Raw genomic sequence first — 27,210 nt, forward strand, 5'->3', positions numbered from 1 at the left:
TTTTTCTCTACTAGATATAAATCATATTTATATCCAATTTCCTCCAAATTAATGTATCTCATACATAAAGTTAATTATATCATATTTAATTAACCTGTTCAATTATATCATATATAATCGAACGCCCTCTTGTCAATTTGAACATTTCAAACTGACCCAAAAACTGACTCTCAACTTGTATCCAAGCTACCAAGAGGACCTTATGGACCTATGGCTCGAAACTCCAACAGTACGTGAATAGTTGACTAAACTCTTTAGTCACGATATCCACCATCTGTTAACTAACAAGGATTCTACTAAAGACCGACAGTTGAACTCTTCTTGTCATATATATATATTTCTATGTCCATTGGATATAACCAATCATCAGTACGATGACCCTTCACAGATGCTCATAATTACAACAGGCCAATTTATCGTTTTGCCCCTATAATTATATCTACCTCCTTAAGTACCACTGATCCCTCTAATGAACAATACAACATGGTCCTACTATGTGTGAACACCTCTCGGGCCATGAGAAGGTGCGTGGCGCCATATCGTTCAAGCCTCAGGATCAGTCCTTTAGAGAGTAATCTATCTACTTACTTCTACTTTGGGGAAAGAGTGAACTTCATCTTGTGAAGCTGAGTTCCCAACTCCCAAATTAGACTAATCCCCAAAAATGGTAGGTTTGAGTGGTGCTCTGGCCATTCGCACCCATGCAAATAAAAAGACCACTCTCAATGGCAAGAGTTCCCAACTCACTCAGGATGGAGGTTATGTTACCTATGGTCATCCTAGTGAAGTGAAGTCTCAGTCATGAACGGAGTTATATGACAAGACATTAACACTTCGGAGTCAGGTCTTATACAAACTCTTTGGATAGGACGCCATGCTCGCATGTCCACTACACTCAGAGTCCTTTGTCCTATACAAAGAGTTTGTATTTAAGACACCCCTGCTCGCATGTCCACTACACGAATGATCAGAAATCAGACCATCTGTGACAAGTCACAACATTTGTAACAATTCCACAAAGCGGGCCGTGTCCGTAGTGTTACCAGGATAAGGTTTCCCTCCTACATCCATATACTATAGACTATTTTAGTTGTCACTAAGACATAATCCACTTATATGTCACTACATACATGCTAAAGATTATATAAAGAACAACAGGGATAGTAAGTTCATTTGTTTATGGTAAAATAAAAAACATCTAAATGTGCAAAGTCCGAGGTGAAGTTAATATCATTATATTATTCACAAGTGTTCGTACAAAATTGTTTACAAAACTACAGACTCTAGACTTAGGGCGCAAACCTCAACACTTGCGCATAGTAAATTCAAACACATAGTCATTCTAGCATAGTTCATGTTAACCGCATCAAATGCGACAGATTTCGTGCTCTCGCTAGCAGTGGAGCATGGATCATGCTTCTTGGCCAAGACCTCAGCTTGCCAAAATGTACGTTCGGGCCGTTTGTTTGTCCGAACCCATCGCTCATATGCCTCTCAAACATTTCGAGTGGCATTACCTGGTGGGACTTGAGGACACTCATCAACCAAGACAAATCGTTGGTCATCGATGATTAGAACTATAATTAATTTTGTTTTTCCACATGGTGTAGTTATTGCAGTTAAGTTTATCGGCAGTAAGCATGTCAAAAGTAGCGGATGTCATTTCTTTTTTTGATGAAAATACAATTTATTTTATATGTATTAAACAAGCATGACTAATTGGAAACCAATCAATTTAGCAAAATATTTATATATATATATATATAATATATATATATGAAAATAATGCACCCTACGTGACATCTATTCTGCAATGATGTTTTAGTGGGACAGGGTAAAAGCCATCATAGGGTGAACTGTCACCCCTTCACGGAATCAAGACTATCTCAACCAATAATTATACTAGAACAACTCTTGTTCCTATAATTATTAGTCACCATTGTTTGGTCCAGAAAATTGTTAACTAGCTTAACATTTTTCTTGTAAGTGTAACCCCTCATTTTAGATTCCAAAGTTTCACCCCAATGAGCCAACCGTAGGGAAAAACCATTTGGGGAAAAAACTAAAGCAATCATATCCATTTCTGGAGTTCGAGTAAATTCTCATGCAAGTGTCATTCATATGGGAACACAAGCAAAGGTGCCTTGAGGCCGAGCATGAAAGTTTACTCCAAACTAATGAGAGAGACCGTGGGATGTGTTAACACACGTCCCGCTCCCACTTACTATAAATACTCTCTCCATTCACCTTGATATTGACTTATACAAATACCACCTTTAGGGGGACACAAGCAAAGAAGTATAGGTCTCACAGTGTGAACTTTTAGGGAGAAACGTGTTAGGAAAAATGAAGTATTATGTACCCCATTTTCCTCCCACTGAGTTTTTTACCCAGGGTTAATTTGAAGGATTAAATATGCAAAATGCGAAAGACAACATAATTATTAAGCACTCTAACTACACCTAATTTGAGTTACAAGCATGCTAAAAAATTGTTTTTCAAGGAAAAGAGTTTCAAACATGTATACCTTAGAAGAATCCCTCTTGATCCTTGTTGTACCCTACGAATTTGACCTTTAAATACTTAGTAGACCACCAAGATGAGCTTCTTTACTCTTTTCAGCCTTGGATTTGAGTGGTGAAACTCATAATTGAGATGGATTTCAAGTGGGAAGGAAAGGGTTTGAGAGAATTTCACAAAAATTCAGAATTTTCAAAAGTTCAACATGCAAGCTCTCTTTCATTCAGAAATTGAAGTTCTTTTAACTAGTTAAAGTATTCAAGCACTAAGTCTTTGAGCTAATTGACGCCTCAATTAGCACTAAGTGAGTGGGCAAAGTGTCAAATTGTGGAGAACTCCACTACCAACTTCAAAAGTTGTAAATTTCCACTTTTAAATTCAATTTTCAATTTTTAAATTAATCCAATTAAGAATAATTTAAAACCTTAATTCAATTTCCATAAATTGAATTTAAAACTAAAAAATGATTTACTTTTAATTAATTAATTAAACTAATTTAATTAACTAAATAACTAATAATTTTAATATCAAATATAAATTAATAAAATACATAATTCAAACATGAATCCTATTCATGTAAACAATATTTAAATCTACATTTAAATATCTTAATACTCTCCAAATACGTTTAATTTTGATAAATTTAAACATTTAATTATATCAAATATAATTGTCCAAACCCTAATTTGAGATCGAACACTTCAATATTCAAACCTTAAATTGAAATTTGAATACTTCAAATTGAAACCCTAAACTGAATTTGAACACTTCAAATTCATTCAATATTCTAATCCGAGGTTTAATCTTTTACGAGCTAGTAGAGGGACCTTATGAACCTACAAAACATGAGCTTCAACAATTTAAGATTAATCGGTTAAACTTTGTAATCCAAATTATTGAATATTCGTTAACCACCGAGACACACCACTATAGCTCGATGGTTGCACTCTCCTCACTGTGGATATATTTCTGTCCACTTGTTTTAACCATAATTAGTACGTTAACCCTTCACAGGTTGTTTGTAATAACGACTGGGTTAAAAGCTGTTTTACCCCCGAAATTACATCTTGCTCCTTTAAGTCCTACTGATCCTCTAATGAACAATTATTTTTTTATTCAATCATTAAGTCGATTCCCTCTCGGGCCAATGAGAGGGTGGGGCCCCTTGTTCAAGATCTAGAATCAGTACTTAGGAGAACAACCTATCTACTATTCCTAAATCGGGAAGGAGTGAATTCCATCTTGCACCTTATGTCCCCATCTATCAACCCGGTCTTACGCTTGAAATGGGAGGCTTATTGAGCTTAGCTTATCACCTATGAAAATCTCAGGATAATACCGAATAACCAGGAGTTTATAGTTAGCTCAGGATTTAGGTCGAGTTACTTAGGTCATCGAATTGAAACAGTTAGTCTTAAACAGTAAACAAAATTATAAAGTAAGAATGACTTATTTCTTGGTCTGGTCTTATACAAACTCATTGCATAGGACACCTCCACTCGCATGTCTCCACATGAACGATTCAGGATCACATCTTTTGTACTATCTACAAAGTGGGTCGCATCCAATAGTGTTACCAGAATAAGGTATCCAACCTTATTCATATACTATTGACCGTTTTGGCTATTTACTTGAACTTGATTCATCTTTATGTCTCTACCTAAATTTCAAGTATTCATATAATATCCATGGATCTTAGTTTGTTGGATTCACTACTAAAAAATTGGATTACTTGACATTTTTCCAATGTCAAGTAAAGGGTATACTTGACGCTTATAAAAGCGTCAAGTATTCGACTATCAAGTATAATGTGATAACTTGATACCGAAAAAAGTCAAGATAAATGTTTCTTAATATAATTTATGTGTCAAAAAAGATAATACACTTGTTATTAGTAGTATATCAAGTTTATTGATTCTTGACATTGATTACGTATCATATATGATAACTCTTGATGTTTTTTATTTGTCAAATGTATGTCTTTTTTATTTTTCCAAATTAAATGCCCCAATTGATATTCTCATTTCCTGCCTTGTATTCCAATAATACAATTAGATCAACTAAATAAACCTTATACATTTAAGATCTATCAACTCAATATATTCACTAAAAATTCCATATGTTCAAATTACAACAATATTTCTTTTTCATATGTACATGCACAAAATAAAATCTCAACTATTTCTTTGGTATACAAAACTCAAATTTCAACAAACACAAAAGTGACAAATTGTTTAATGAGTAACCTCTAAACAAAGTAAATTATTTATTCTATACATTGAATTTTGAAGTCTAAAGATCGAGAACTAAGGGTCAGGCAAGCCATATTTAAGCAAGTCAACCTGTAAAATAGAATAAATGGCGATAATATCAAATTTCAAAATATAGATATAAGTGTTAAGATACAATAATGACAAAAAGTCACACACAAAGAAAAATGTACATGGTTGGCTTACTTTATGTAATGAAAAAATATCATACTTGAAACTTAAAAAAATATCTACAACTTAAAGTTAGGGACTTACTCGAAATTTATTCATTCTCTTTTGACCATATCCAGCCTCAGAAGAAACAATTACCTTTAGTGCAAAACGAAGGAAGATGGGAAAGATTTGAGAAAATATACATATACATATATATATATATAAAGGAAGAAGATTATCAACAAATCAAGCATATGCTAAAATTTAAAATAGAAGAATGCAGATAACATTCCCCCAACTTTCACAACTTTCACAACTTTCATAACTTTCAAGCGAAAGTGACTTGACACAGTTTTACTCCCTCTATAAAGGCAATCAAAGTGCACCTTTAATAGAAAACTAATATAGAACCAATGAATAGAAGAGAATATTGGAAGCCCAATATTATTTACAAGCAATAAAAAATTTCTATGCATATAGCACTCATTCCCACAACTAAGTAGTAGCACAACAAGTCTAAGTTCCACAGAATATGAAATGTGTTAATCTTGCTAAAACTTAATCAAATATATAGAAATTTTACCAAATCATAATAACAAATTAGTTTTCAAGAGTTGAGAATATAATTCAAACACTTAAAATCAAATCAATTAAACTATGAAATCCAATGTCGTACTCAAAGCATTTTTCAAAACCAAGTGGCTAGCAATCTTTCATAGTAAACACTGTTAGAAATAGAATTTTTTAAATCAAATTTTATAAAAATTTCGGCAAAGTTTCCCTTGAAATTTTGATAAACTACACCTGAAAAAAGAAAATACACTCCCAAAATATTTGTTTAAAATCAACAACCAAGTATGTCTCACCACACACTCTTCAACAAAATCCAGATCACTAGATTAGAAATACATCATTAGAATCAAATAAGAGAAAACGTGCAAGTTTTTATTTACAAATAGTTTGAATCTAAGGCTAGTAACTCTAGTTACAAATTCTAAAAAAAATATGAGAGCAAACTTGCAAATGCAAAAATTACAAATAAAAAAAAAAAAAAAAGCTTCTCCCGCACAAGTCCAGAATTATAACCTATAATCATAAATCCAAATTTAAGTTCAACCCCTAAGACGTAATTTCATTTACCAAAATAACTAATTAACACCAAATAGATTACAGAAAGTGTGGTTCTAAGTAATCTAACCTACGAAAAGTTCAATAATAATGGCTACAAACCAAAATTCCAGCAACTATGTAACAATTTCAAAAGAGTTTCAAGGTCTCAATACCTATCAAAATGTCCAAACATCGTTAACTTTGCTGCACAATAGCTCCAATCCCTTGAAATCTTTGAATTGAACATCAAAAATTGAAAATAACTCAATTATTAGGCCTATACTTCAATGGGCAACAAAGAACTATTAATACTAACCTTCAAACTTATCAAAACCTTGCCAAGATCGATTTCAAACCTATTGGACAACAACTCAACTCCTTCCAACACTTTAATCTAACACCAAAAAAGTGCCAGGTATTACTAAGTCAATGTCAAAACTTATTGAGTGTTCAAAAATCTTCAAGCAAAACCACCAACATCGACCAAAATATTGTGGGCAACAATGGAACAAACCCAATATCCAACAGCAAACAAGATATACCCCATACACTTATCGAAAATCTTATCAAAATCGATATCAACCTATTGGACAACACATAAATATTCTCCAAATCTTGAATCTAAAGCCAAATCACAAAGAACATCAATCAATTTGGGTAAAAAACTTATGGGTATTCAAAAATTTTCAAGAAACCCACTAAATCATCAAATCATCCATTTCAACCACATCTCCACAAAAATCAATCAAACAAAAAAAATCCCAAACAAACAAGCAAATCATCCATAGCACTTACAAAATTTGACAAAAATTTGATGGTTGGTGATTAAGGGCGGAGTACATCGGCAACGAGCTATGACAGACACGCGATGTATTGGTTGTTGGGATGGTAGATGTGAGAGCTAGAAGAGAGAGGGGTTGGAGGAGAGAGAGATAGGTTGGAGAAGAGAGAGAGGGAGAAAAACTCACCTTATGGCTAGCAATCGAGACAATATCGACCTTCCACAACTGAACAACAATAGATTTGCAGTTGGGAGCTTCTTTAGCTAGCGGCGGAAACAAACTGCCAGCAGGTGTGCTACTGAACGCATTAACGGAATAGACAAAAGAAGGAAAAGTGAAGAATCATGAAGAAGAGGAAGAAAATGTGAGAGGGGAGGGTGGCTACCGAATGAGGGAGAGATGAAAGAAAATTAGGGAGAAGTTGAAAGAGATGGAAATCGGAAGTTGAAACATGGGATTAAAAGGAAAATGAAAAAGAAAAGAAGCGTGGGAGGGATGAGGAGCTTTCATATATATGAAACCTTAAAAAAATTAAACCACAAATTACTTAACATTTATAAAGCATCAAGTAAAAACAGAATGAAAAAAATCCAAAAATTTCTACCAACCTTCGCTTATTTTCATTATTCTTGACGTTTTTTTTATATCAAATTTACATGTTACTTGACGTTTTTAATAAAAGCGTCAAGTAGTCAAAAGTTTCAAGCATCAAGTAATGTGGTTTTTGTAGTATTGATTTAGTCTATACAAGTATAATTTACATATTCAACAATAGTTTTATTGAATAAATGTCAATAACATCTTTATTGCAAATAGAATATGTTAACATCATAAACTACGAGGTTTTGGACATACTACCCAACAAACTCCTACTTGAACTAAAACTCCAGTGAATTTACATATATTCAAATATATATAATGTTGATTAATGAGAGAATACAATAAACTAGGGCATATATATACCCTTAACATTCTCCAACTTGCCCTAGATTTATGAAGCTTGTAGTCCCAATCCTACTCAGTGACCCTCGAATACTTTAGCCGGAAGGGCTTTTGTAAATGGATCAGTATGATTATCTTCAGAGACTATTTTCGTGACTATCACGTCTCCTCTGTGTACTATCTCCCTAATGATATGGTATTTTCACTCAATGTGCTTTCCTTCTTTGTGGCTCCTAGGTTCCTTTGAGTTGGCAACTGCTCCACTTTTATCACAATACAGGGTGATCGGCAGGTGCATATTTGGAACAACTTCCAAATTAGTCAGAAACTTTCTAAGCCATACTGCTTCTTTGGCTGCTTCACATGCAGCTACATACTCAGCTTCCATGGTGGAGTCAACAATAGAACTTTGCTTTATGCTTCTCCATTCAAAGTGAATACTGATCCCAAAGTTGATTTCCTTTAATCGATATTGGTCTGGAAGTCAGAATCAGTATATCTAGTAAGGATCAAGTCTTTTACACTATACACAAGCATATAGTTCCTCGTTCTCCAAAGATACTCGAGGATTTTTTTAACCGAAGTCAATGATCATATCCAGGATTGGACTGATATTTGTTGACAATTCCAACTGCATAGCATATGTCGAGACGTGTACACAACGTAGCGTACATCAAGTTCTTGACTGCTAATGCATAAGGATTTCTTTCCATTTCCTCAACTTCTTGAGGTGTCTTAGGACACTATTCCTTAGACAAATGAATTCCATGCCAGAAAGGTAACATATCTTTCTTGGAATTTTGCATTTTATATCTAGACAACATTTTGTCAATATAAGATGCCTGAGACAATGTTAGTGCCTTGTTCTTGCGATTCTGAACTATTTGGATCCCAAGAACGTATTATGCTTCTCCAAAATCCTTCATTAGGAATTTCATAGCCAGCCAAAAAATCTATTTCATTTCTTATAAGTAGAATATCATCAACATATAAGACCAGAAAAGCTATAGTTTTGTTGACAATCTTCTTGTAAACACAAGGTTTGTCAACATTCTGTTCAAAGCCATAAGATTTGATCGCAGTATCAAATCTCATAAACCGGGATCGAGCAGCTTGTTTTAACCCATAAATGAATCTATTAAGCTTACAAACCTTTTGCTCTTGACCCTATTCAATAAACCCCTCTGGTTGAGACATATAGATACTCTCATTGAGATAGTCATTCAAAAAGTTATCTTGACATCCATTTACCAGATTTCATAATCATAAAAAGCAAAAATAGATAAGAGTATTCTAATAGACTTAATCATGAAAACTGGAGAGAAGGTTTCTTTATAGTCTACCCCCTCTCTTTGGGTAATTCTTTTTACCACGAGTTTAGCTTATAGGTATGTACCTTATTAGCTTGGTCTCGTTTTCTCTTGTAGATCCATTTGCAACCAGGTTTTACCCCTTCTGGTTGATCTACAAGTTCCTAGACTGAATTGAAGTACATTGACTCAATTTCGAGGTCCATGGCTTTTATCTGTTGGTCTCTATTCACACCTTCCATTGCTTGTTTAAAAGTCAATGGATCCTATAAGCCATTGTCAGGTATGATGACTTGAGTTTCTGTTAAAATCATGTAACAGTCAGGCTGATAAAAAAACCTTCCCACTATGTTGAGGCATTATCAACTCTTGAGAATGATGTGAAGTACCAGTTTCATTAACAACTCTTGTTGAAAGACCAGCTTGATCAACAACTCTTGTTGATTTATCTGTATTTTCTCTGAACATCTCACTCAATACTGGCTTACTGCGAGGTTGGTGATTTTTAATGTGGTCTTCCTCTAGGAACGTTGCATTTATCGATACAAATACTTTATTTTCCTGAGGATCATAAAAATAACCACCTTTTGCCTCTTTAGGATAGCTTATAAATAGGCATACTTTTGAACGGTGTTCCAATTTCTTTGGCACACCAACACATGTGTTGGCATCCCCAAATCTTGAAGTGACATAAACTACCTTTACATTCTCCCCATAACTCGTAAGGTGTTTCTAAAACACTTTTCGAGGCAACCATGTTCAAAATATACACTGTAGTCTCTACTGTGTGACCCCAAAAAAAACTAGGTAACGGAGCATAACTCATCATGGAACGAACCATGTTCGACAATATTCTATTTCTCCTTTCCACTACACCATTTTTTTGTGGTGTGCCAGATGCTGTGGGTTGAGACTTAATTTCATATTCTATCAAATAGTCCTTGAATTTTAAGTCTATGAACTCACCATCTCGATCTGATCGAAGCTGTTTAAACCTTTTTACCTAATTGGTTCTAAACCTCGGCCTTATACTCCTTGAACTTTTCAATTGTTTCGGACTTATGATGTACTAGGTAAATATATCCATATATTGAATAATCATCTATAAAACTAATGAAATATTCATACTGTCCTCTAACCAATCTCCCAATCCTATTGAGATTAATGTGTCCTAATCTTAAACGGTAAAGATCGACATTTGGACAAATCTTTCGTTTCTTATGTTAAGTTTTAACTTTTTTAAACATCTTTATATTTAAAATGACCTTTACCTCAGTTGGTTTTAACATGTATAAGTTTTTTTCTAAATTTTCATAACGAATTTTAATACCTTTCGAAATAATGAACATTTCATCATTCTCAAAAGAGACTTTGTTATTTTGATCAAGAAAACATGAGATAGATATTAAATTTCTTTTCATAGAAGAAATATAATAGACATTAAGAAAAATGTGTTTATCTCTAAAAAAAAAATAACTTCATATCTTCCACTGCTTTGGCTGAAACAACTTCTTCGGTCCCTACCTTAAAAGTTGCTTCGCTTTTTGTAAGCTGTCTCTAGGAATTAGTTTCCTAAGCGAAAGCATAGATATGATTAGCAACACCTAAATCTATTATCATGTTCAACTAAACACGTCTCAATGACAAATATATCGTATTTAATTTTTCATGCTTTCTTTGTTTCTTCATCTATAACATTCATGATTTCTTTAGCAGAAGCCATGTTCTTAATTTTCTTAACGAATATATCAGATATATTTGCTAGAATAATGTTTTAGGCCTTTTTGTTTGCCTTAATTCATCTGTCATATGCATTCCAACCATTTTGGTTTGGAGAAGATCTGGGAGATTGAGGACATTTCTCTGTTAAAACAAATTTTAAATCATGTTTTGCTAGTATATTTGATTTCCATGTTGAATAATCATTACTGTTAAACATATCGAAAGTGAGTAATTTTGAGGAATTCAAAATGCTCAAATTTAAACAAATTCTAATTAGTAAATTATCTCTAAACCCAATTTAATTTTTAGCAAAAGGAAATAATGTAGCCAAAAAATCATTATTTATTTGCAACGATACTATAGTGAATCAAAATAAGTGCTACCAAGGGGCAATCAAATACTCATTCATTAAAGCAAGACGTTCTTGACTAAATACTACCTTCAGAATAACTTTTATTACTATAGTTATTTAGTTACCATTTTTTATCAAGAACTTACTAACACTTAGTAATTTTTTAAGTGTAACCCACCATTTTCAGACTTTAGAGGTCCACCTTAACAATGCTTTCGAATTGGATAGTCAAGGTCTAGAATTGATCTAAGAAATCTTATCCATTTCTAGAGTTTGAGTTGTTCTGAATCTCATGTTACGACTCTCTGAGGGGATGGCCGTTTTTTAAGTGACTAGCAAAGGTTTCCTAAAGTTAACAAGTAGGCATAACATAAGAATCTCACGGTTCAAGCTAACAGAAGAGATCGTAGGACATGTTGACACATGTTCTTCACCCATTTGCTATGAACTACTTCCCCTATTCACCTTGCTATAGATCTATGCAAACAGTTTCTGAAGGAGGTCACTCCCAAGGTGACAGGAAGCCGAGCATGAATCTCATAGTGTGAACTTTTAGGGACGTGAGAGTTAAGAATAATATATCGTATATGTTATTAATCCCCTATTAAAGTGTTCTAAATGTTTGGGTATATATTTTTACTTGGGCATATTTCGGCTAATAAACACCCTAAGTCTATGTGATTTATCCAAGTATAACGTTTATATTTGGATTTAACATACGATGTTTAGGTGGACAAACCAGTTTTTAAACCTTGCACTGCTCACGCATGCTCATAAAACCGACTAACTGAAGGAAATCGGAAACGCGATTTCCGTGAGCAGTGGAAGTAAGGCAATTCTAAATTGCAATCATGAATGAACATAACATTTACAATCGACTTCGATACAGATAGTTATGCAAATATACAAAGAAATTACAGCATGAACATCAAATGTACAGAAGGAAAAACTGTACTAACAAAGGCAAAAACGTCTCCACGCTCCGATGCACACTTTATTGATCACAGCAAGCATGAGCGCCCGATCTACACAATCGCAACACCACACCAACACTTCGCGCTCATCCTCAACGATCTCCCCAATCACGAACTCCTCCGTAACAACGAATGGCTTCCGTAGCACAACGAACAGCCTCTGAAAAATTTCGACAGTGTCAAATTGAGTCTGACACCATCAACAAGGCGATCTTGGTATTCTTGGTGTGAGAATCCAGATGGTGGGCTCTTTTCGGACTTGGTCTGAGGCAGATGAACGGAGAACAACGATCACGTACACGACTGGGCAAGTGGGAGAAATGTCGGAGACATATCGTATAGGTCAATGCCTAATCGTTTAGAATAAAACATGCGATCATATATGCAAAAGGCTACGCGATCGTTTAGCTCTATCGTTTAACTCGGCAGATCTACACGATTGTTTACCTTGGGCCAGCGATCGTCTAGCAAAAGCTCTGCAATCATTTAGTAAACACTGGCATGATCGTTTAAGCACCTGCATGATCGTGTACCTAGCCTAGCCGTTGTTTAGTAAATCTGTATTTACTTGACGACTTCCGTGAGTTTCTTTTTGCCAGAGAGAAACTCAAAAACATTTTTTCAAACTTTTAATGAAAAACCTCTTTTTTAAAAAAAATAGAAAACCGATTTCCTTTTAAAACTCATGTTTTACCATGATCAATAACCACCCACTACATTTGGTTATTTAAAGAAAAAATATTAATTATCTAATAATTAATATATTATAATATAAATGATAATCAACTTATATACTATATTATAACCTATAGTTTTAATCAAATTCTCATCTCATGAAACATATAAACCATAGTTCTTTTTCTAATCCATGGTACTTAATGTAAATCTCATTTACATCAATCTTTCGCTAGATGTATCTTATACATCATACCGATTATATCACATATAATCGAAAAACCTGTCAATTTGAACATTTCAAATCAACACCAAGAACTTGATCCTTCAACAGAATCCAAGCTACCAAGGGGACCTCATGGACCTGTAGATCCGAAGCTCTAATTGTACGTGAATAACTGACTAAACTCTTTAGCTCTTAAGTACAGCTGGGCCAATAATTTTTATTCTCCTATAGTTACATCTGTCTGCTTAAGTACCCCTGATCCCTCTAATGAACATAAATCATAGTCCTACTATGACTGAGTCTTCTCTTCCAAAAAAAAAGCTGTGGCCACTATGTTCAAGCCCCGGAATCAGCCCTTAAGGGAGAAATCTCTCTACTTATCCCTACTTCGGGAAAGAAGTGAATTCCATATTGTGGATTGAGTTCCCAGCTCCTAGATCAGACAAGTCCCCAAAAAGATAGGCATGTTGAGTTAACAATCTGGCCACTCTCACCCATACTAATCAAAGGAGTGCCCTCAAAGGTAGAAGTTCATAAAACCCTCAGGATATAGGTCGTGTCACCTATGGTCGTTTAGGTGAGATGCAAGTCTCTAGTATCAACAGCGTTATATATAGAGTCTAGTCATCTCATGGTCCAGGTCTTATACAAACTTTTTGTATAGGACACCCCCGCTCCACGTCTTCACACGAATGATCAGGATCTACCATCTGTAGTAGTTTACAACACTTACTAACCTCTACAAAGTGGGTCGTATTCGTAGTGTCACCAGAATTAGGTATCCCACCTTAATCCTTATACTATAGACCGATTTAAGTTATCACTTAAGGCATGATCCACTTGTATATCACGTATACATGCTTAAGTTCACATAAGATAACCAAGGAGCTTTGTTTATTGGATATGGGTAAATGCCAGAATTAAATAACACTTATTTTATTCATTTAACAATGTGTATCTTTACAAAACAACGAGACTCCAGGAGAATTAGGACACCAATCCCAACAATCTCCCACTTATCCTAATGACTCGGGAGACTAATGCACAATACAATATAAAAATGTACAATATACAATAAACTAGGGCATACCCCAGTATCTTCTCCCACTTGCCCTAGACAAGATGCTGCATGTCCCACAGACCCAGACTCTCCAAGTGACCCTCGAACACTTTAGCCATGAGGGCCTTTGTAAAGGGATCAACAATGTTGTGCTCCGATGCGATCTGCTCGACTATCACATCACCACGATGTACAATCTTTCTGATCAGGTGATATTTCCATTCTATGTGCTTACCTCGACGATGACTCCGAGGCTCCTTCGAATTTTTCATAGCCCCACTGTTATCACAGTAAATAGTGATAGGCAAATCCATATTTGGAACAACTTTGAAATCTGTAAGGAACTTCCTCAGCCAAACACCCTTTTTAGCTGCTTCACAAGCCGCTACGTATTCGACTTCCATAGTGGAGTCTGTGATGCATCCTTGCTTGATGCTTCACCAAACAACAGCCCCTCCATTCAGAGTAAACACTAACCCCGATGTCGATTTGCAAGAATCTTGATCGATCTAAAAGTCAGAGTCCATGTATCCTGTAAGGATCAGATTCTTATCTCCATACATAAGCATGTAGTTCCTTGTTCTCTGAAGATACTTGAGGATCGTCTTGACCACCGTCCAGTGATCAAATCCTGGATTAGACTGATACTGACTGAAAATCTCTACTGCATAGAAAATGTTGGGTCTGGTACATAACATTACATACATAAAGCTTCCTACAGTAGAACCATAGGCAATCCTTCTCATATTCTTAACGTCTTGAGGTGTCTTAGGACACTGATCCTTAGACAGAACGATTCCATGCCTGAAAGGTAATAAACCCCTCTTGAAATCCTACATCCTGTGCCTGATCAACATTTGATCAATGTACGATGCCAGAGACAGGGCTAACCGTTTTTTCTTGTGATCCCGAATGATCTGGATCCCGAGAACATACTGTTCCTCACCCAAAACTTTCATTTAGAATTGGGCAGCTAACCAAATCTTAATGTCAGCCAGATATCCCATATCATTCCCAATGAGTAGGATATCATCCACATACAGTACGGGAAAGCTACTGAGCTATTGATGATCTTCTTGTAAACACAAGGCTCATCAACATTCTGGTCAAAGCCAAACAACTTGACAACAATGTCAAATCTGATGTTCCAAGATCGAGATGCTTGTTTCAGCCCATAAATGGACCTATTAAGCTTGCAAACTCTTTTCTCTTGATCTGGAACTACGACTCCTTTAGTTGAGTCGTATAAATGGTCTCCTCAAGATTACCATTCAGAAAGGCAGTCTTGACGTCCATTTGCCATATTTCATAATTATAAAATGTGGCTATGGACAGGAGAATCCTGATAAACTTAAGCATGACAACAAGTAAGAAAGTTTCCTCATAGTCAACTCCCTTAACCTAGGTATAACCCTTTGCCACGAGCCTAGCCTTAACGGTTTGCACCTTTCCATCTACACCTCTTTCGTTTATAGATCCATTTACACCCAATAGGTTTTACCCCATCAGGTGGATCAACAAGCTCTCGGATGTTATTGAAGTACAAAGACTCCATTTTCTGGTTCATGGCCTTAACCCATTCATCTTTGTCAATATCCTTCATTGCTTTCTTAAAAGACAACGAATCCTCGACCTCATCATTCGTAATGACTTTGGGCTTCAGTCAAACCCATGTAGCGATCCCATGGGTTCATAACCCTCCCACTATGTCGAAGCAGTCTCAACTCTTGAGCTGGTTGACCAGACGTCCCAACCTTAACAACTCTTGTTGATCTGTGGGCCTATTCAACAACTCTTGTTGAACCCTCAACAGTCTCAGTCTTACTTGAGATCTCACGTAACACGAACTTACTTCGTGCTTATGATTCCTCATGTGATTTTCTTCCAAGAAGATAGAATTAATGGAAAGAAACACTTTGTTCTCACTCGGATCATAGAAGTATCCTCCTCTCATTTCCTTGGGGTAGCCCACAAAGAGGTAAACCTTCGAATGCAGTTCCAACTTCTTTAAGTTAGCCACTAGCACATGTGCCGGGCTTCTCCAAATCCTAAAGTGGCGTAAACTACCTTTACGGCCTCTCCATAACTCAATAGGTGTTTCAGAAACACTTTTTGAGGGAACGTTGTTCAGGATATAACATGCAGTCTGCACTGCATAACCCCAAAACGAGTTTGGAAGATGAGTATAACTCATCATAGACCGAACCATGTCCAACAAGGTCCTGTTTCTCCTTTCTGATACACCATTCTACTGAGGTATACCTGGGGCCGAGAGTTGGGACGTAATCCCATGTTCTATCATATAATTCTGGAATTTGAGGTCCATATACTCTCCACCACAATCAGATCGTAGTGTTTTTATCTTCTTGCCTAACAAGTTTTCAACTTCAGCCTTATACTCCTTGAACTTGTCAAGAGCTTCAGACTTACGTTGCATTAGGAAGAGATACCCAAACCTTGAATAATCATCTATGAAAGAGATGAAATATTCATACCCACCTCGAGCTCTAACATTCATCGGACCACAGAGGTTTGAATGTACAATCTCCAAGACTTTCTTGGCTCTGTAACATTTTCCAGTAAAAGGTCATTTGGTCGTCTTGCCTTCGAGGCATGTTCACATACCGGCAAGGAGTTTTCTTCTAAACTCTTTAGAAGTACACTTTTCACCAACTTCTCAATCCTATTGAGGTTGATGTGACCTAACCTTAGATGCCAAAGATGGATGTTTTCCTTTGGAGAAACCTTTGGTCTTTTAGCTGTTGTTGTCGTACAGAACATTTCAATGTTAAAAAAGGCTTTTATGACTAGTGGCCTTAGTACATATAAGTTATTTTCCATTGAACCATAAACAATCTCCATTCCATTCTTGAAAATAAACACTTTATTCTCAGAAAAGGAGACGATATAGCCTTGTTCAATGAGACAAGAAACCGAGAATAAGTTCCTCTTAATATGAGGAACTACAAAAACATTATCCAGTAACAGATAACGTTTCTTATCAATAAATAACTTCAGCTTGCCTACAGCAACAGTTGAAACAACCTCACCATTACCAACTCGAAGAGTCATCTCTCCCTGTGGCAACGTTTTCCAGGAACCAAATCCTTGGTAAGAGAAACTAACATGATTGGTAGCACTTGAATCAAGGATCCAGGCAGAATCATCATTCTCTACCAGACATGTCTCCAAGACCAATATATCATAATTACTGTCTTGTCTCCTCTTTTGGAGAGTAGTGGGATGGAGATCGTTTTCCATGAAATTCGTTTCACACGATTCTTTCCACTGTAATAAACCGATCATTTTTAAAAACTTTAAATGGGAATACTAACAAGTTGCTGAAAAGAAAAACACATTGACCTACGTTAGGTTTTAAGTAAATACCCGTTGTGAACAAAACAACATCCAATAAGATTTTAACAAAACTAACATGAACTCTGTGTGATATCTAGTTTTGCAATGACGCTTCAAAGGTTTAGGACAAAAACTGCCGAAGGGAGGTTAGTTATCCCTTTTCTTAATTGAGAAGATCTCAACCAGTCATTAATACCAGAACAACTCTTATTCCCATAACGACAAGCCATCATTGATTTGGCCAAGAGATCATTAACTTACTTAACAATCTCCCATAAGTGTGACATGCCATTTTAAGCCCTAGAGGTCCATCCCAAAAGGCCAATTCGAAGGGAAAAAATTCGAATGGAGCAAAACCTAAAGCGACCCTATCCATCTCTGGAGTTCACCTTGATATTGACCAACTGCACAAAACCCATCCGAAAGGGGCCACATCGAAGGCGACACGAGGGCGTACAGAATGATCTCAAGGTATGAACCAATGATAGAGACCATAGGACGTGTTGGCACACACCCTTCACCCACTTACTATAAATACTCTCTTCGTCCACCTTGATATTGACTCATGGAAACACCATCCAAAGGGGGATGCATCCTGGGCCATCTCGAGGCCATGTATGAATCTCACGGTGTGAACATATAGGGAGAAACATGAGTGGAATCATAAACATATCTAATACGCCTCCTCCTCCCACTGCGTATTCTATAACCTAGGGTTTAGTCTACTTAGAAAAAACACAGCTAAGGATTTCAACTAAGTGACTTTTAGGTTTTCCCAATAGTAACATTTACCTTGGATAGTTGAACAACTTTTGATCATCATCCATTAAACTCTTTAACGAAGTTTTTAACCAAAATGTCGCTTGCTTGTTGAAAATCTATCTAATTCACCTTTCCAGATAGGTTCCTAGGTAGGGGTGTTACGTTTCCATCAACTTAAGAACCCCAGCCTAGCCAGAACCCGCCTTAGATAAAAGGCCACTTATAGATAGGTTTACAATAAATTTAATCTTTTATTCCAACCAATTTAATCCTATTAAACCGATTTTAAAAGATTCATCTAGGTTACTAAACTCTTTAGAAGCAAATGAACTTAGGTCTATCTCAATCCAATTTTTAAAACCTTTTTAAAAAACTTGAGTTTACCCTAAGTTCGCATGCAACTCTGAATTGATTTTAGGTTTAATTTCCTTTATAATACTTATAAACGGAAAACAACCACGACAATGCGAAGCTAACACATGCAAAGCCTTCATAACTCTTATAAACGGCCTAAGTGTCATGCTCAATGTATTGTCCATTCATTGCAACTTCTTTTATATAACACTTATACAAAACCGCAATGAAACAAGAAAAACATACTTCCATTCACCCTTAGACTATAACATTTATAATAAAAAGATGATGCATGATAATGCTCAATGCATGTAAAATATAACTCTTATATTTCATGATGCATGCACATGCTTTCAAGTAATTTCTCCATGCAATATTATAACATTTATAATAAATGATGCATGAATAATTGCACAATCTAAGGTGGGTTTTTAACTATATGACAAACACTTTGACATATAAGCACCATACATCACATGTATAAGCAATAAAAGTTTATGAACCGGGTAAAATTTCCTTAAAACACAAAAGGGAAAGCTAACTATTACAAAGACAAGGAGTCTCTGGTTCAAACAGACGAATAGGGTCTTGAATCGCTCGGCAAAGAATTGCTTCTCCAACCATCCATCGTGTACTAAGCACCCTACGATCGTCTACATGATAAAACAAACTATTTGCTCTATCGCTTACCAGCGCTCCCAGAGCTAAACGATCGTTTAGCACGCTCCACACAACGCCTGTCTCTTATACACATCTAGATGTGTATAAGAGACAGCTCTAGAGTTAAACGATCGTTTAGCATCTACTATACGATCGTCTAGAAAAATCCAAATGATCATTTAGATATTACAACACGATCGTGTACCTTTACTAAGCGATGAAGCCTGAAGTACACGATCGCTTAGCGCGCTCCGCACAACGCTCACCTTCCGCGATCATCTAAGCGACTACGATGCTGCGAAGCACCATCGCCTAAGCGATCGCTTAGCTAGCGTCTCCATATCGCATACGGTAGTAACTAAGCGATCGTTTAGTTATTAGTGCACGATCGTGTACCTTTACTAAGTGATGAAGCCTGAAGTACACGATCGCTTAGCGCGCTCCGCACAACGCTTTACTTCCGCGATTGTCTAAGCGACTACGATGCCGCGAAGCACCATCGCCTAAGTGATTGCTTAGCTAGCGTCTTTGTATCGCATACGTGCAATCGCATAGGTAGTAACGAAGTGATGAAGCTTGCTAACTACACGATCGTCTAGCGCGCGCCTTCAATTAAACGTCAGCATCGCATGCTCCCACTATAATCGTCTACCTCCAGCGCTTGCGCGATCGCACAACCAATGCTACGCGATATGGTAAAGCCCCATCGCTTAGCATTAGCTAAACGATCGTTCAGAAAATACTACACGATCGTCTAAAAAATATCTAAATGGCCGCTTAGTAAAATCCATACGATCGTTTACCTGAGGCTACACAATCCGATCAACGCTTGATCTTCTTCTTCATTGAGAACTGTATCATCATACGCCAAAGCTTCATCACAAACAACTCGATGAACTCGAACTTTTTGAATTACAGACTCGATTGCAAAGTTAATTTTTCCCAAAAACACAGGGACGCTTACAATTAACACTTTATAATAACGAAAGCTTTAACAAAAAGGCAATTTAAACCCTAAACATTCATCAAATTCATCCACAAATGCAAAAAACGGTTAACTAAAAATGCAGAAACCCACCACGACTGTAAAAACCGTTCAATTCAGATATGTAATTTGGAATATCAGAGAACCTGACTCTGATACTAATTGAAGGAAATCAAAAACGCGATTTCCGTGAGTAGAAAAAGCAAGAAAATTCCAAATTACAATCATGAATGAACATAACATTTACAGACGACTTCGATACAAACAGTTATGCAAATATTCAGAGAAATTACAGCATGAACATCAAATGTACAGAAGGAAAAACTGTACTAACAAAGGTAGAAGCATCTCCACGCTCCGATGCACACTCTGATCGATCACAGCAACCACGAACGTCCGATCTACACGACCGTAACACCGCACGAACACAACACGAACACTTTCGCGCTCCTCAACGATCTCTCGGTCATGAACTCCTCTGCAACAACAAACGGCCTTTGCAGCAACCACGAACGGCCTCCAGAAAACCTCGACAGTGTCGACTTGAGTCTGACACCACCAACCAAGTGACCTTGGTATTCTCAGTGTGAGAATCTAGAGGGTGGGCTTTGTTCGGACTTGGTGTGAGGCAGACGAACGGAGGAAACAATGATCGCGTACACGACTGGGCAAGTGGGAGAAGTCGGAGACCTATCGTATAGGTCGATACCCAATCGGTTAGATAAAAATATGCGATCGTCTAGCAAAAGCTATGCGATCATTTAGCTCTATCGTTTAACTCGTTGCAGACTTTATACGATCGTTTCCCTTGAGCCAGCGATCGTCTAGCAAAGCTATGTGATCGTTTAGTAAACACTGCACGATCATTTAGCTAGCACCTGCATCATCGTTTACCTAGCCCAGCCGTCGTTTAGTAAATCTGTATTTACTCGACGACTTCCGTGAGTTTCTTTTCACCAGAGAGAAAACTAAAAACACTTTTTCAAACTTTTATGAAAAACCTCTTTTTTAAAAAAATAGAAAATCGATTTCCTTTTAAACTCACGGTTACCATGATCAATAACCACCCACTACATTTTGTTGTTTAAAAAAAAATATTAATTATTTAATAATTAATATTATTATAAATATAATTGATAACCAATTTATCACACTATATTTATAACCTATAGTTTTAATATTTTATCTCATGAAACATATAAACTATAGTTCTTTTTCTATTCCATGGTACTTAATGTAAATCTTATTTACATCAATCTTTCACTAGATGTATCTTATACATCATACCGATTATATCACATATAATCGAAATACCTCTTTTCAATTTGAACATCTTAAATCAACACCAAGAACTTGATCCTTCAACAGAATCCAAGCTACCAATGGGACCTCATGGCCCTGTAGATCTGAAGCTCCAATGGTACGTGAATAATTGACTAAACTCTTTAGTCACGGGATCCACCATCCGTTAACTACCAGGCACTCCACTAAAGACCGACAGCTGAACTCTCCTCACTACACATATATTATGTGTCCATCTTAACTAATCAGCAGTGTAACAACCCTTCACAGATCACTCTTAAGTACAGCTGGGCCAATAACCGTTATGCTCCTATAGTTACATCTATCTCCTTAAGTACCCCTGATCCCTCTAATGAACATAAACCATAGTCCTACTATGACCGAGTCTTCTCTTCCAAAGAGAAGCTGTGGCCACTATGTTCAAGCCCTGGAATCAGCCCTTAAGGGAGAAATCTCTCTACTTATCCCTACTTCGGGAAAGGAGTGAATTCCATATTGTGGATTGAGTTCCCAGCTCCCAGATCAAGTCCCCAAAAAGGTAGGCATGTTGAGTTGGCAATCTGGCCACTCTCACCCATACTAATCAAAGAACCGCCCTCAAAGGCAGGAGTTCACAAAACACTCAGGATTGAGGTCGTGTCACCTATGGTCGTTTAGGTGAGATGCAAGTCTCTAGTATCAACGACGTTATACATAGGGTCTAGTCATCTCATGGTCCAAGTCTTATGCAAACTCTTTGTATAGGATACCCTCGCTCCACGTCTCCACACGAATGGTCAGGATCTACCATCTGTAGTAGTTTACAACACTTGCTAACCTCTACAAAGCGGGTCATATCCGTAGTATCACCAAGATTAGGTATCCCACCTTAATCCTTATACTACAAACCAATTTAGGTTATCATTTAAGGCATGATCCACTTGTATATCACATATACATGCTTAAGTTCACATAAGATAACCAATGAGCTTTGTTTATTGGATATGAGTAAATGTCATAATTAAATAACACTTATTTTATTCATTTAACAATGTATATCTTTACAAAACAACGAGACTCCGGGAGAATTAGGACACCAATCCCAACATTAACAATGCTCAGTATATTGGCTAAAATTTTTAGGTAGGAGGTGTTACTTTAACTGTCAACTTAAGTAACTCCAGCCTTAGACAGGATTATAGCCGATTGAGTTTGTAACCTCGTTTTATAAGATAACGACCTATTTTAACTGTTTAAAATAGTTGTTATTCAATCTAAGTGAGTGAGCACCTTATCTTTGTTATAGGTTTTAAATGTCTAACTCATTTTATAACCCTTATAGAACGATAGACATGCTATAACAAGTGTTTAAGCATTCCATACATTAATATAACAATTATATTAATTTTATGAAACCCTAATCATGTATACTATATACATTATAACCATTCTATAACATATATCAATGCATAAAACATACTTTCCTATAGTGGGATTTTAAATCTACATGGTATACAATATGCACATATATGTTTAATTTAAATATAGCATCACATGCATAAAATATTTAAACAACACTGATATTGACCAACTTTGGAATCCTAAGCAAGCAAAACTAATTTATTACAAAAATAAATTAAAAAATAGCTCCAGGAAGCCTCTGAACCGCTCGAATCGACCCAAACCGAACCCTAACCACTCGAACTGGCCCTCCAAAGCTCCAAAAGAGGCTGAATCGGTCTAAACTAGGTGGAACTGGACCCCAGGCCATCGCTCGCATGAACCAATTCATGGACACGCATGTTTCTAGGTAAGGATGGGCTGCGTCGCGACCCTGTCTGGCAGTAGTTTCTTCTCCATATTTTCCAACTGAGCTTGCTTGCTTCAATCTTCAATTACAACCTAGTTTCAACTCTATAACTCTAATAAAATTACAAACCCTTAGTCATACATTAAAGCTCATCAACCAGGAGCCAATTATAAATTTAACAACATAATCAAAGAGAAAACTAATACCAAAGTTGGATTGAAAACCATATCAATCACCAAACATGCATTGCTAGAAATTCACCCACCAAATCAAATTAGTGTTAATTGAGTACTTAAATCATGCTCTGATACTAATTAAAGAATTAAATATGCAAAATGCGGAAGCTAACAGAATCATTAAGCACTCTAATTACACTTAATTTGAGTTACAAGTATGCTACAAAACAGTTTTTCAAGTAAAAGGGTTTCAAACATGTATACCTTTGAAGAATCCCTCTTGATCCTTATTGTACCCTGTGAATTTGACCTTCAAATACTTAGTAGACTACCAATAAGAGCTTCTTTACTATTCTCAGCTTTGGATTTGAGTGGTGAAACTCAGAATTGAGATGGATTTCAAGTGAGAAGGAAAGGGTTTGAGAGAATTTCATAAAAATTCAGAATTTTCAAAAATTCAACATGCAAGCTCTCTCCCATTTTAAAATTGAAGTTCTTTTAATAAGTTAAAGCATGCAAGCACTTAGTCTTTGAGCTAATTGACACCTCAATTAGCACTAAGTGAGTAGTCAAAGTGTCAAAATGTGGAAAACTCCACTACCAACTTCAAAAGTTGGAAATTTAATCTTAGACAAAGGTCACTTATAGATATATTTGTTATAAATTTAATCTTTTAATATTGACTAATTTAATCCTATTAAACTAATTAAAAGATTGAACTCATTTCTAATCTTAATAGAAATAATGTGATCATAGGTCTATTGTGAATCATATTTTAAACTATTTAAAAAATATTTTTTAACCTATTTGAGCATGCAATTATTTATTATAGATCTTAATTTCTAATTTTATTTATATATAACTATTATAAAGAATAAATAAAATAAATTAAAACCTAAGATTAAATCTAAATGACATACTATAACATTTATAAATTACCTAAAGTAGTGTCACGCCTCATGCAATCTCATTTTCATTATTTTACATACATATGATTTATATATTAAAGTAATGAAAATAAATTAACAACATTCAACCATACATATAAACTGTATATTATAACCATTATAATATAAATGATGTATGGTAGTGTTATTAATACATGCAAATATATATTATAACTCTTATATTATATGATGTATGGGCATGCTATTACTAAATTGTTCAACTATATTATAACATTTATAATAATCATGATGCATGAATTATGCATAAACTATAGTGGGATTTTCTCCTTATGACTTACATTATGACATATACAACAAGTTTCAATCGTACAACCAATGCATAATTTAAAAAAAATAAATAAAACACATTATTGGATCGGGAGTGACTTTCTAACAATTAATTAAATTAATATAATGTTTATATTATTTAATTAATTAAAAATATAAATTATTACAATAATAATAAAGAAAACCCAACAACAGAATCGCTTGGACCGGACCAAGATGTCGAACCGCTCGCAAACCGGACCATCTACGTGAACCACTGCAAACCAGGCAAACTCGCACTCTAGTGCATCTCGAACCACCGAGGTGTTGTGCCCTAGTTCTGCGGCGCTATGGAAACTCTTTCCGTCGTGTTGCGTCGAAGCATCGTAGTGCCGTTGTATAGAGTAGCTTCTGTACAGTGTGATTTTTGCATCTATCTTCTCCGTTTTGGCTCCAAATTTGGCCTCGTCACTTCTACATCTTCCTCGGAACAACCACGAACAACCCGAACGATTAAAAATACAGACTTCATTGAAATTTATACCTAAAACAACGAGTCCTTACAAACCAAATTTGAAACAAATAGTAAAAAGAAAGAACAATCTTGAAACATTCACAATGTGCAAAACTCCAACATTCATCATCATAAATGAAGAAAAAAAAATAGTACCCACCACTACTCTGAATTTTAATTCTGAAAAATTGAAATTTGGAACTTAAAAACCATGCTCTGATACTAAATGAAAGTTTGTGAAAATCGCAATAGAATCATGATCGTGTCCCAAAATCAATTTTCACGTAAAGATAAAATTTACTGAGAACGAAAACCATTATGCATTAATAATTGCAGCTTCCTTTAACTCAAGAAATGAGGAATTAGGGTTTAGGAAAACATACCTTTGAAGACACAACAAATTTCTTCACATAATTCCTCTTCTAACAGACTTTTCGGTCTCTCTTAAGATAACGAACTTGCCAAAACAATAACTCAATTCAACCTCGAACAACACCACAATGTTAACCTTGATATTCTCTTTTGGGATAAGAGTCCACAAAAGTTGTGGGCTCTGTGTTAATTTTAGGAGAGGGAGAAAAAGGTTTTGAGAAAGAATCAAAATGCAGAATGAAGAAGACCCTTGAGAAGGCAAAGAACTTCTCAGTATCAACAATGAAGAAGCAATTCTGCACCATCACTTTTCCACGATTGAAGACAGAAAATTAAGCGGTGGCGATGGAAGAGGGGAATTATTTTCGTAACTCCCTCATTTAATTTAATTAAAAAAAATAAATTAAAAAACTAATTTTTTAATTTAATAAATAATATATATAACTATATAATAACTAACTTACTATACAATATATATTAAACTATATGTATATCTAATATAACATATATAACATATAGCTTATATTATATCAAATTTAATATAACGTATCGTTTGAAATTCTCTCATTAAACTTATAGTATTTAATATGAAACAAATTCAAATGAAATTTAACCTATAGTATTTAAATGTATCATATTCATATAATTAATATTTGGATCATATTCAAATATTGATTTCCTCTCAAATAAAACTTTATATTATAATGTATCAGATACATTATATTAATTATATCAAATATAATTAATTCCTTCAATTAGTTTGAACAATTCAAATTAACCCAAAATTAATTTGATTCTCAATAATCCCAGTTGAGATACCGAGGGGACCTTATGGACCTATATATTGAAGCTCCAATGGTACTTGAATAATTAATTAAACTCTTTAATTAAATTACCCAACTTTCATTAACTACCGGTCACTCCACTAAAAACCGACAACTGCACTCTTCGTACTACATATATATTTATGTGTCCATTAGATGTAACCAATCAAAGGTGCATTGACCCTTCACAAATTGCTCGGAAGTACAGCTAGACCAAAATTATTGTTTTTCCCTTATAGTTACATATAACTCCTTAAGTACCACTGATCTCTCTAACGAACAATAATTCATAGTCCAACTATGACCAAACCCCTCTCGAGCCAAGAGAGGGTGTGGTGTCACATGGTTTAAGCCCGGAATCAGCCCTTAAGGGAGCAATTTCTCTACTTATTTTAACTATAGAAAAGAAGTGAATTCCTTCTTGTATAGCTGTATTCCCAACTCCCAACCAGACGAATCCCCAAAATGGTAGACATATTGAGTCGATTTAACTGGCCACTCTCACCCATGCAGATCAAAAGATCGCCTTCATAGGCAAGAGTTCACAACTCACTCAAGATTCAGGTCAAGTCACCTATGGTCATCTTGGTAAAACGTAAGTCTCTTCTATCAACAGTGTGATATAGAAAGACTATTCATTTCGTGGTCTGATCTTATACAAACTCTTTGTATAGAACACTCTCGCTCTTATATCTCCACATGAATGATCAAGATCAAATCATTTGTACCACTTTACAATAATTGTAACATCTACGGAGTGGGACGTATTTGAAGTGTCACCAAGATAAGGTACTCAACCTTATCC

This window comes from Benincasa hispida, chromosome 1 (genome assembly GCF_009727055.1).
Source record: "Benincasa hispida cultivar B227 chromosome 1, ASM972705v1, whole genome shotgun sequence".
Classification (NCBI taxonomy): Eukaryota; Viridiplantae; Streptophyta; class Magnoliopsida; order Cucurbitales; family Cucurbitaceae; genus Benincasa; species Benincasa hispida.